The sequence below is a fragment of the Crocodylus siamensis genome, chromosome 9 (genome assembly GCF_052110815.1).
Source record: "Crocodylus siamensis isolate JL-2025a chromosome 9, ASM5211081v1, whole genome shotgun sequence".
Taxonomy (NCBI): Eukaryota; Metazoa; Chordata; order Crocodylia; family Crocodylidae; genus Crocodylus; species Crocodylus siamensis.
In genome coordinates this window covers 25,122,811-25,135,410 of record NC_143403.1, presented here as the reverse complement: position 1 = coordinate 25,135,410, position 12,600 = coordinate 25,122,811, and the positions used below count along the sequence as shown (strand labels likewise).

At 44.7% G+C, this 12,600-nt stretch overlaps 1 protein-coding gene across 1 annotated transcript in view; it reads right to left on the bottom strand.

Annotated features, from left to right (window-relative positions):
- Positions 1-5,947, bottom strand: part of ADCY7 (adenylate cyclase 7) — a 130,510-nt gene extending 124,563 nt beyond the window's left edge. The window contains exon 1 of the mRNA XM_090063742.1: positions 5,769-5,947. The gene's annotated coding sequence lies outside the window, so the exon portion shown is untranslated. The remainder of the gene's footprint in view (positions 1-5,768) is intronic.
- Between the last annotated feature and the right edge of the window lie 6,653 nt (positions 5,948-12,600).

Genomic DNA, 12,600 nt, shown 5'->3' with positions numbered 1-12,600 from the left:
CAGTTCAGAATTCACGTTACAGAAGAGTAAATACACTTCACTGACATATTAGTTTTACTATCTACTGGACAAACTTAAGTTGTGGCACTGTTTAAATTAATCAATATTTTTCTAAATCATTAATTAAAGAAACTATGCAACTGTACATGAATTTTAGTGGATAAGGACTGGAAAATGGTGTTTTAAATAGTTTAAGTTAAATTCCATCTGAATTCAATCTACCAGCATAACTTATACTGCCAGATGTCTGAAGATGTGCAAGATGTTGCAGAAAGACAACAGCATTTAAGGAACAAGTACATACAGTGTCTTAATATAAACTCCCCACAAAAACAAATTCTCACCTTTACTCTGAAGCTGAAAAAAAAAAGGTGTAGTTCAATCTGAATATATATTTTATTCCTGAGAAAATCCATGGTTACATGTGCATCTATCCATATCTGTAGGCCCTTTATAAGTGCTTCAAACCTGGTCTTTTTTTTTTCTTTTTTTTTTTTTAAGTGCTTTTAATTTGTAGCACATCAGTACCAGACAGATGTTCATCTGCCTCCTAAAGTGTCACTGTGAAGTGCTTCAGAATAATCCACAATTCACACAGTCATTTTTATATAGTCCAGGACAGTTTGTAGTCCTATAGCACTGTTCATTTTTTTTACAGCATTTTACAGTTGCTTAAAGCATTACTGGGATGAAGGAGGTTAACTGAGCTGAGTTCTGGCCTGCAGTTTTGGAGGCTTAACATGATCATGCTTTGCTGCATAGATCCTGTAAGCAGTTTCATAACTAGGGTACTTTTATGCTCTTTTCACCCCAAGCAGATGGCAACCTAGGCCTGACAGCAGACTGGAGAGACTTCTCTCTGATTGATACCCCATGTCTTTATGTTTCATTTGATTGTGTAAGGGCTGTCCTCAGATTAAGTTGTGTTGTAAAGGCGGCAAACTGTGCACAGGGAGAAAAAGTAAGGCTCAGAAAACTGGAGGGAGAAAGGGTAGTCCCAAGGAGGACAGAAAGTTGTAGAGAAGAGAAAAAAGGCCCAGAGAGGACAAAGAGATAGAGAGAATAGTTTCAGGGAGGACAGAGTAGAATCTAGGGAAGGACAAAGGGCACTGCAATAGCAGTTTGTTTTGAAGCAGAGTCGATGTACTGTTTGGGACATCAGCACTCCATCCCCCACTCTTTGAAGAAGACAACATCCCCTCTCTAGGACCTGACCATAAAAGAAGGAGCTCTGTTGAGATGGGCCTGCTATGGATCACCAGGGAAGCCAGGGACAGAGAAAAGCCAGGGTAACACAGCAAGAAGCTTGCCCTCCAAGAAGCCATGCCAGAGCTGGCTGCAAGGGGTCTCTCAGAAGGAGATTAGACAAGGCTTCTTCTTGGGGAGTCCTGAGGCAGACCTTTTCCTGAAAGGGACATGACCCATGATAGCTATAAATGTCCATAAATCGGTGTGGCCCGCTCACTACACAGACCAATTCCTACATCTTCACAGGTGGAACTCTATAATCTATAATCTAGGTACAACTATAAAACTATGGACAAACTTAATAGAGATTTTAGTTCTTTCTTTTTCTAGGCAAGAGCTTCTTTTAAAGTATGGTTACCATGAAATTATATCAATACATACAAAGAGGATAAAGATCTAGTATCTTCAGTATCATTTGTACGCAGAGAAAAAGCTAATTTTAAAGTAAAAAGGTTGCTACATATTTTCCTTCAAGAACACTGCTAAATTCAGTTTTGAAATACCCCAGAAGAGTACTTCCTTCTTTTCCCCACTTTAAATTATAATGCATATCAACAAAACACTAGACTCTGAATTTTCATGGTGTTATTTCTTACAAAACAAATTACTGTGTTTCCAAAACTATATTAAGCTAAGAATGAAATCGCACTTCCGGATTTTAATACAGTATGATCTGATTGCACTAACAGCTAGAAACATTATCTTATCTGCTGTAATATCCTGCCAACTCAGCAGATTTTTATCTCAACTCTTTGTGGATGTTATCTTTTCTCAACATGTATTTATATGCTGGTAATATTTACTGTCCATCATTTATAAACCCTCAAAGGATGTACTTAGCTTTTCAAATGCAATTCCATACTGTAGTAGAGCATTTAAAGATTTTGTACCTTCTCAAGAAATGAGGAGAAAAGCAAATCTTTTTTAAGCCAACCAGGACCCCATATTCATTTAAGTAATCTTTTACTTCAAGTGGGATGAATCTTTAAGGGTCATATTTGTATATATTAACTCAAATTGAATGGTATACTGAAGTCAGGGAAATTATTCAGGAAGTAAAGTGCTACTCTGTTTAAGAGTATCAAAATCTGTCCCTAAATAATAAAACCAGTAATAAAAAAAGGCTATGCTTAATTAAAATTCAGCGTTTCCTGGATCCAACCTATCTGGGAGTTTCAAAAGGAGATGAATGGCTTTATTTTGCTACAGGTTCTCCATGTCAACAAAGAACTGTATCAAGTGTCATGTTTATCACACTATTTTCAATACCAGATGAGGAGCATCAGAAGACCCATAAGTCAGAATGTAAGGCTGGTCATACACACCTGTTAAAAGCTTAGTCAGCCAGACAGCCAGCACATCACACGCAGCCCTGGATATTCAGAAGAGCATGAGATCAGAAAGGACACCTGGGTCTCCTGCATTTGATTAGAAATTACCTATGTGCACTGCCAAATACCTGGACTCCTATGATCAATAAAGCAATCACTAAGTAAGATAAAAATTGATAAGCATTTTCATTTAAAAGGTCCACAGTAGTCTTTCAGCATAAAAACTGCATATGTTCTTAGTGAATTCCAGCTTATATTTTATAAGTCTTAAAATGTGTAATTCCCAACCACCAAATGAACCAGATGCCTTTCTAACATATGCTGTAGCTCAACCAAAAATCACTGAGTAAAATTCTCTAGCCTTTGCTAAGCAGGAATTCAGCCTGGATGCTCAAAATGGTCCTCCGTGACGTTAAAATCATCAAAGCTACACACAACTCAAAGATGTAACCTAAGAAATGAACCTATAGGAGTGCAGATGGGGTCCCTAGGATTTTCCATAATTCCACAAGGTATGTTGTCTTTTTTGATGCATAAGCAATTCCCAGTTATACAAACATGTACTAAATGAAGACACTGCCCTACTGCTTCTAATCTAGCACCTAAGCTAATTATCTCTAAACTAGCACCTGCTCTTTTACTGCAAGCCATCAGGGTGTGAATATGCCCATAATTCTGTCCCTAATGCATCTTCCTTGTTTTCTTGTAATCCCATCGACATTAGCTTCATTAGCTTTTTATAATTGTTCTTAAATATTTTATAAGAACCCTTTTACCCTTATTGCTGTTGTCAAGATTCTTCAATTACATACAGTGATATTCATTAAAAGTTACCATTAACAAACTTTTAGCTTGCCAGGCAGCGGTATTCTCCTTATTTTCAATTCTAAAATAATTGGAACATACAATATTCCACACCTGGAGGCAACGGATAGAATACATCAATTTTAATGTTTGACCACTCCAATGTAAAACTTTCCAGAAACTACAACAGAGTACACTACACCACAGGGCTAAGTACAGACATGCGGAGGTGTTAGGGGTAAGTAATCAGGTAAGTGAGGATGGGGGGGATCTAATGGGGGAGTTGGGGGTCTGTTGAGGGATGAAGGAGGAGGCGCACACTATGAGGGGTGGGAGGGCAGGCATAACCCACAGGTGGAGTGGGGTACCTCCCTCCAGTGAATTTACACCCCCATCCCTCCCACCAGGACTTACTTGCTCAGCTCTGGCAGCAGCAAACACCAATAAAAATGACTGTACCCAGCACAGCTTGTGGAATTGGGGGCAAAAGGGCTGGTGCAGGAAGGTGAAAAATAGCCCAGTACTGCAGAGAAGGTGAAAAGAACAGCCAGGTCTATAAGTGTGGGGGGGACTGAGGCCAGCAGCCGGGTTTTCCCAGCCCTGGGGCTACACAGGAAAAATGTACAGAAGTTCCATGCACCAATTTGACTTAATCAAGTAAGTTTGATACTACATAGATCCAGGTTTATGTTAAACCGGATTCTGGAATTTTTAGACCCGTTTGTGTGCATGGAGCTTCAGTGCAGTTACAGGTTTAGGCTGACTGCCAGTCACTGAGACCAGGTCTGTAAGCGTAAGGTAGGAGCCCGGATGAACTAAGTTTAAATCAGGAGGCCACTTTTAACTCAGTGTAACCTCCCCAAATGTCTGTACCTAGCTTAAGTGAAAGTCAGTATTGTTCTCAGAACTAAACCTGAAACCAGTCCTCTCTTTTAATTAAAGGAAATGGAAAGAGTAAATAACAGTTCACATACAAAAACTTAATTATTTGAAGGATCAGGACTGCTAAGATAACAGTATTTTTACTATCTGACCCAAACTTAATTAAAAGGTGTCTTTTAGGGGTGTAGCACACAGAGGATTCTTCCTATTAGCAGCTGCATTTTCAGAAACTATTTTTTATTCTGTTTTCATGCAGCTGAGCACAATGAGGGGAAATCATATTCCCATGACTGGGAATCTTAAGTGGTAGAGGAATACAGTTAAGAAGTAATAATCCATCTGGCTGGAACACAGCACCCTCCTCCTCCGTGAACTCAAACAGAATACTGTACTTGAATTTACAAACAGTCTTCAAGTGTGTTTTCCAATCTTCAGCATCTCCCCTGACCACAAAATAAACATTAGCTTTTGGAGAAGTCCCAGTCTTTAGCGTTAACAATATGACAATCTGCTTGTGCAAAATGTTTTATTTAAAATACATCAAGTAAAATATTCAAGAATGGAGCTTGATTGCCAGAGCAAACACTCTGGAAGGCTTTTATCCTGCTATTGAAATGATGTCATCATATGTGATGAGAATGTACCCTAAAACTCCCCCCCCATTAGAAGTGGATCACAGACTTCTAATTCTTTTAGCCTATCAGCACTTGTGAACCTTTTAAAGAAGGCTGTCCAAGTGTCTCTCTCCCATTCCTGAACAACTCCTTCAGCGATTGAGACACATTATGTAGAAATACAAGGAAAAGGGATGGGAGACACTTCGCTGCACCTGAGTCAGCTTTGTGACTGCACATTACGCTACACAAAGACAAGTTCAGCAGGTGACAATTTCATTCATTCGACCTTTGTAAATAAAGTGTGGGGGGGAAATCATCAATCCCTGAACTTTTCCAGCTCTCCCCAAATCCAGATGACAAGACCACTGTATGGCTGGAAGCGTCCAGACGTTTGGGTGGCTCATTACAGCACGTGTCAACGTGGGTACCGACATCTGCCCTCATGGAGCCCCCCGGGAGCCCTTTCTGCCTTCAGTAAACAAACATTTAGCGAGACCCCAGTCTCTGTCCGACTGCAGCACTGCTCCCGCTCCCTCGGGGCCCGCCCGGGAGGCGCAGGAAGTCTGTGCTGGCGCAGCACCCGAGACTCAAAGCAGCCCGGCCTCCGCTCCCGCCGCCGCCAGGGCACCGGCGCGGTATCTCCCCAGGCTGCGTTTCCCACGCTCTTCCCAGACACACTGGCCGATCAGTCAACCCTCGCTTGCACCCCCGGGGCAGATGTCACGTGTGGCCGAGGGGCACACAGGAGGCTGCGGGCATCCCCGCCGGTGCCGCCACCTCCGCCCCATTTCTGCCTCACGGTCCCGCTGCCCCTTCCCTTGCCCGCGCCCAGGGCGGCTGCAGCCTCCCCCCGCCCGGGCCCGCGCGCCGGGGCCGCGACACTTGCCTGTGGCAGCGGGGCAGGAAGCAGGAAGCCGGGGCAGAGCCGCCGTCGGGGCCGCCGAGTGCGCTCGCCCCAGCGGGCGGAAGCGGCGCGCGGCTCCAGGTGGCGGCGGGGCGCACAGAACTGAGGCGTCCCGCCCCGCCCGGCACCGCAGCCCTCACTACTCACCTGAGGCAGGGCTGGGCCGGGCTCTCCCGCCCCCGCCCGGGGTGTCTCCCGGCGCGCCCTGCCCTCTAGTGGCGCGGCCTCCCCCGCGGGCCGCGGGCCTCAGGGTCCCCGCGGGCACGGGCCTCAACAGTCCAGGGGCCCAGGCCCTGCCACCACCCTCGGGGCTCCCCCTTGCCCGCCGCTATCGCTTCAGACCCGCGGGGCTCGAGCGGGGCCCTTTTGGGGGTGCCGCAGGGTGCCTCCTCTTCACAGGATCAACCCAGAGACTTCCAACAGCGATGCCACTGTTCCCAGCCACGCTTCCAGTGGCAGCAGAACGGCTCCAGTACGTTCCTGCACTCAAAATGAGCGAACAGTGGAAGCCGACACTTTCCCAAGGCAGCCTGGAGTCCAAGAAAGGTTGGGAACCACCAGCATAGACGCCCCACTGTCCCTGCCAGCCCTGGGCGACAGGTGCCACGTGCCCCCCCAGAGACCAGTCAGTGCCTAAGCAGGGAGCAGCGGCCTGTCACCTGTGCTCTCGGGGGGGACACATGCACCCTCTATGTGTCACCACCGCCATCAGCATCTCCTGTGCTGAATCTTGCCGGTTTTCGATCTGGATCATAGGTCATCGCGAATTGCACAGCCCAGGGGTAGGGGGTTGAAAAGAGCTGTTTTAAGTTTCTTGCATGATCCTTGGTTTCTGTACTAAGCAAGAATGAATAGGGACAACACATCACCCCATCCTTGCCATTCATTGTTTTCACATACCTTTACAGCAGTGCTTTACAACCGGTGTGTCGCAGCATGCTTCCCATGTGCCGCAAGAATTTTCGAATAACGAGAAAAAAGTTCTCCACAACCTAGCACGAACACAAGTAAGCAGTGTTGATGAGATATTCACAGAAGACACACGTGTTGGCTGTGGGGGAGAATGAGAACCAGTGAAGCAGAAGGAAATTTATCTACTGTGCATGTGTTGGCAATGGGGGGGATGTGCAGTGCACAAGCCTCTGAACAGCTGTGCTGTGCAATTTTGCTGTGGCAAATGAGCTAAAGTGAGCTCATGCCTTAACACAGAAGGTGTGCCAGGGAAAAGTTTTATTAATGTAAGTGTGCCTTGGGCTGGAAAAGATGCCGAAACACTGCTTTATAGTATAGTTTCTCTATACTAGGGTCATCCAATACTTTTCAGAAACTCTTTAGATCAAAATCTCTCATTGCTACTAATTATTCTCGTCATCTCCAAAACCCCTTTTGTTCTGTTGTATATCTTTTCTGAGGTAGGGTTGCAGGAAGTGAGTACTATATACAATTTCATCATAGACACCCATGGAATAGTCAGTATTATTTTGCACCCCTACCTTCCTGCATTTTGCTTTTTCATGATTACTGTTGCACCTTTTCTACAAATTAATCAAGCTACAGGCTTGACTTCTGCATTATGCTACTTAATTGCATCCTCTCCCTTTGTTTCCCTGCAGCCCTTCTGGCTAGGGTACATTAAACAAAGGCTTCTTTATCTACCAACCTTTTCACCCTGGCTCTCCTGTTTCTGTCAGAGATGTTCCTTTTCATGCTGACAGAAGGATATATAACCTCATCAATGGTCTGTTCTCAAAAACTCTTCTGTTACTGAGGAACACAGCTAGCTAGCTCAGAAAGCTGAATGCTTCAAGATCACAGAAACTAGAGGTAGGTTTTGCCCCTTCCATCTGATGATTTCAAGGCATTTTTACAAACAGAAATAAAGTAAGTCATAATACCTTTAGGCATTTGGAAGATAATTTGCCCCATTTTACAGTTGGAAAAACAAAGGACCAATCCTGTTCCAGGCTTAGCAACTTCCAGAATCAGACCTAGAAAATACAGGCTTTATGGGTATTTTTAAACCTATTCCCCAATTTTGGGTACCCAGACAGCTTGTGTCTAATTTTTTTCACATTTATTGAATATCCACAGTTGCCGTTGCTTTCAGCGGGAGAAAGGCACATAGATTCTTTGAAAACAACAAGTAAAATAATTAGAGAGGACTGAAAATGTTGGCCTGAGAAATTTGCAAAGAGATGTCTGATGTTCAAGTCAGAGGAATAGAGAGCAGAACTGTGGAAACGGATTTTTAGATCATTTATTTGGTCCCTCGCCAACTCATTCTTTCTATGTTAGAAACATATCTGTTTTGTTGTTGTTTTTAATAAATTAACACATACTCTCAGCAGGTGGCCTTCACAGCAGAATAGGGATGATCCCAAAAGATATGCTTTATTTTTTGTTATTGTTTTCCCTAGTCAGGAAAATACTGTGGGAGTATGAAATTTGTAAAGATGACAGGCTGTCGTCCAACTCGTCTCAATGGCCCCTTTACAATGCCATGGTTCCTGACCTTGTGCGATTACTGTTTTAGGCCTATATATGTAAGTTAGCATAGGTCATGTCAAGCCTCCATCTTATCCCCATGCCCAGTGGTGTAACCTATGACTTACACCTACCTCTCCTATGTAACTTGGTTCCTGAATGAATGGGGGTGAATGAGGGTGCTTGAGAGACAATGGCAGTAAATCTAAAAATAGCTCCCTCTGAATGACTGAACCATCAACACCAATACCTGAACCAACAACCCAGCCCTTGGAACCACCCTCAGCATTCAAGAAACAAAAGATGGGGCAACCCACCATTGTGCCAAGGCTGCACATGCTCAGTAAGAACACCTGAAACCCTCTGGAAAAAGATTGACCTTGCCTGGAAAGGCACTCCCCATAGAAGATCAGAGGTAGTCTGTCCCATAAAAAGGGGTAGTGAAGACTGACTCCTTGGGACACACTCTTCATCTGGATCAGCACCATGCCACACCACTTATCCACCCAGAGGGCCTGTTGGTGACCCCCCTCTGGACAACACCTACTGGACAAAGACCCCTTTCCAGCCTGGATAGGTACCTATCATCCCCCACCCTTTCTTCAACCAAGGACTTGGACTCTGCTTCTCTTCCCCACCTGGACTCTAACCCTTCCACTGAGTCTCTTTCTCCTGCTGCCCGAGTGTGTGTGAGTGTGTGTACCAATAACTTCATGGGGCTGTGTAGTATGTTGTCTGTTTAATAAAACTGTTATCTGGACCCCTAAGTTGGGTTTTGCTTTACTGTGGTTTGCCTCTGCTCCTCACCCCTCTAACTTCTCATTTCTCCCTCTCCTGCTTCTGGCTCACTGCCACCTCCAACACCTGTCCTGAGCTCCTCTCTGCTTCCAACCCCCCTGTTTCTTTGCCACTGTCTTATCCCCACTGCCTTTTCCTTTTCCTCTGAGCAACTAGGTTTCTGCCTCAGTTTCTTTCCTGGCTGTCTTCTTGCCATCACTTATCTGTCCCCTCCCCCCCACCCAATATTCCAGCTGTCTGCCTCAGTTTTCAGCCCCAAGCTCCCAGATTTCTGTCTCTCTCTTTCCTGGGTGTCTCCTCCTTGACACCAGGCTTTTTTTTTTTTTCCCCCGTTGCACCAGTGACCTCGAGTAACCCTGGGTTCCTCAGCCAACTTCTCTCTAGACCACCAGTTCTAATCCTTGTTTTGGCAGCTTTCACTCTGTACTCTTTAACTCTCTCTCTCACCTTAACCTTTCCCCAAGTATCCCAGGTACCCCAAACACATACATACCATACCATCCAAGTTAGGAACTTACCTGTGTGTACGTATAGGTGGGTTGTATGTGTGTGAACTAGTGAGTGTGTATATCTCTCTCTCTCTATCATTGTGTGCATGATATACGAATTAGTGATCTGTGTATGAGTACTGTGTGTGCGGGTATGGACAATTGATTTGTCTAACTTTTGGAGTGTATAGTGTATGTATTTGAATGGGGGGAGGGGTGTGTGTGCACCTAATTGATTTGTGTGTTTGTATATGTGCAATTGTGTCATACCCTCTTGTCTAACAGCGCAATATTGCAATCCTGAGAGTTGGCCTGACCCCACAGGGCAACACTTGTAAAGCAAACCAAATGCTTACAATATGAACTGCACCACAAGTCCATAGACAGACAAGTTTTTTTGGGTAAATCTGGTATCTTTTATTAGACCAATTCAAATAGTTGGAAAAAAATATTCTTTGCAAGTTTTTGAGTACAGTTTGTACCACACACACTTGAGAAACTGCACTCTGGGTCAGACAAAGAACTGAGAATTTCTGAGAATCACCAATATATTGATAATGCTTCAAGTCAAGTTTTCTCACTAACTGTGATTCAATAACCCTGCGTGACTAAAGAGGAAGAGAGGTAAAAAGGTGCAATTATCTATAAACTATTCATTCTTACATCCAGGAGATACCCAAAAATGAAGGATTGGTTCTTCTGTTGATCTGGTTTTCCATTTCATCTACTTTTCAAGTTTAGTCAAAGGAGTACATGTGCATCTGCAAGGTTCTTATTCAAATGTCAAGCCAGGGCTAACTGTTGTTGCTAGTTTTTGGTTATTTTCAAGGGGCAAAGCACAAATGGTAGAAGTATGTTTAAAGACAATGGCCTCAAAGCCTGTTTCTGAGTGGCCACAGAGTGCATTTTTTGTGGACATTACAGCCAGCCTATTCAAAGTAAAGAAAACATTTGACAACCAGCTAAACCAGTGGTAGATCAAATTAAATAGAATGCAAGGCCTGAGAAGACACATTATACAAAAAAGACTTAACACAGATCCTTCAAACTGAGTGTATCATAGCTTTAGCAAAAAAAATGTTACTAGTAATGATTGCTGTAACCCAAATGTATTATTGTTTTGCTGTAATTAATACATTTATGTCTTTCTTAGATGAGTTATAAAAACAAAAGCAGCCTCATCACAAAACATGATGAAGGACTATAATACAGGTGCAAAGAAAACAGGATGGTGCAAAGCAACATTCCAAGACAGTGAAGCAAGGTAATAAGAAATCCTTCCCACCCCAATATTATAATTTTCATAAGATCATAAATTCTATCTAATTAGGAGTTTCCAAGACCATAGTAAAACTTGTTGTCCCGGGACCCGAGGAAGCCAGGAAGACTTACTGGGAGAGCAGGACACCGTGATGGAGGGAGAGCCCGCGGAGCTCGTTAGCCGCATCTATGTACAGCTGCGGCCAGCAGCTGACGGTGACGTCAGTCGCCGGCTGGGAGATTTAAAAATGGCGGCCGCCTCTCTGGAGGCAGTGGATGGAGAGGGGAAGAAACGGTGGGCAAAGCCGTCCCCACCATTAGCCCAGTGGGACGGGAGCTGAAGAGCCGAAGTGCTGGAGAGCCTGGTAGCCTGGAGAAGAGGTGGAACGTCTGGATCACCGGCGGATAAAGCCTGCGGCGCCAGATCGGGTGAGCAACAGAGGATCAAGACCACCCAGGAAGATCCTGAGCCGCATGAAGTAAGTGCCATGGCAGTGAGTGCGAGAAGCGCCGAAGAGGGGAGTGAGGCTGAAGGCTCACCTGGCAGGAGAGAAAGATCGGGGTGGGGTCGCCACCTGGAATAGAAGGCTTCGATCGCAGAACACGGGGACAGCGCTATATATCCATCCAGGAGACATTACTCCTGGGCAAGATCATAGGGGCGCTGGTGGTAGGTCAGGGAGGTAGGCCTTATAGAAGGATCACTTTGAGGAAGTACGCAGCTGATGGTGTAGGGTGACGGATCGGTGGTGGGAATTATACATCGCTATAGAGCTGGGACATCTATACTGGCAGGGAAGGAGGCTGCCGGCACATCACTGAGCAGGTGCAGGGAAGTGAAGGACACAGGTGGTGTGAGGCCAGAGTGTAGGGGTGGCAGGAGCCCCGTATGTAACCGACGAGGCCAACCCGGGACACCGAGGGACCTGTAAACTAGCCCCGCCCCACTGGGATAACAGCAAAGTCGTGGCAGGCAAGAAGCGGGGATGGCAAAGCGGGTATACAACCAAACTTAGTAACACCAACACTCGGTGAAGAGGGTAGTCACCAAAATGGAGAGCCAGACTACTAGTAGGGATATACAAAGGCCTGTCGGGGACACTTGTGCACTCTGATTCCTAAAGTTTTAGTGAAACACAGACATTTAAATAAATCCAAGAATGTTTGTTAGAGAAAGCTATGTATAAATATGGGATATAGGCTGGAGGGAAAACTGAACAACTTGGCAAATTCAAGACCTACTACCAGGCTGTATGCCACTCCTCCTCCTCCTTCTTAAGTCTCCCCAGGGAAACACTTGAGAATATTGCACCCTTGTAGGTATCCAGATAGGTAGTGGAACAAGGGCTTATTCTTGTGTTTTGGGGTGTAAGTGATAAAAGGTCAGGATGTAGACTTGTCACTTTTTTCAGTAGTCAACTTACCAAACACCTGTAATTCAGGTAACCCTATCTTGGTGCTCCCACCTTTATTGGATAGATTTTAAACAACTCCAGAATTGCTTAGACCAAGCCTGGCTTTATTATACAGGAATCTGATTCAAAGTTCATTAGGGCAATGGAATAATTGTGTTTCACTCAAATAGGCCCTCTACAGGACACAGTAGCAAAACATCTCAAAATATTTATTGGTCAGAAATAACTCAGACAGTGACAAGTGGATGTGTGCTAGTTTGCCAAAGGCAGCAGACATTCTATAGCCAACTCTGAGAAAGAAGAAGAGGAAGTGCAGGAGAGAATCTTATTAAAAACATTAGTGATCCAAAATTTTTTTTAGTGCAACAA